Here is a 480-nt window from a genome sequence, read left to right as displayed (position 1 = left end):
GAGGAAGGAAGGAAGGAAGGAAGGAAGGAAGGAAGGAAGGAAGGAAGGAAGGAAGGAAGGAAGGAAGGAAGGAAGGAAGGAAGGAAGGAAGGAAGGAAGGAAGGAAGGAAGGAGAGATGAAGGTGGGATGGATGGATGAATAGGTGAAAACATGGAAGAGTAGTGGATAGACAAACAGACAGACGGATAGGAAGATGGGTGGATGGACAGATGGATGGACGGGTGTAGGGCCCAGGCAGCCCGGTGCCACCTCTCTCCCTCTGCCCATCACACGTCCAAGCAGTGCCTGCACCACACCCATGTGCTGTCAGTGCTCTTATCAGCAAAGCCTTATCACAGGCAGCTCTGCTTTGCCCCCTCCTTCCCTTGGAGGCTATTCAGGTCCAGGGGGGTTGGTGGCACCCCTGGGTGACACACGGGCTGTGCAGGGGCTCCTCCTGTGAGAAGCGCCCATGGGGTGAGTGTGGAGCCTGGGGATGG

Source organism: Lagopus leucura, unplaced genomic scaffold (genome assembly GCF_019238085.1).
Source record: "Lagopus leucura isolate 7727_CA_CO unplaced genomic scaffold, USGS_WTPT01 Super-Scaffold_100064, whole genome shotgun sequence".
NCBI classification, from domain to species: domain Eukaryota; kingdom Metazoa; phylum Chordata; class Aves; order Galliformes; family Phasianidae; genus Lagopus; species Lagopus leucura.
The sequence above is the reverse complement of the archived record's forward strand: the minus strand, read 5'-3'. Positions refer to the sequence as shown.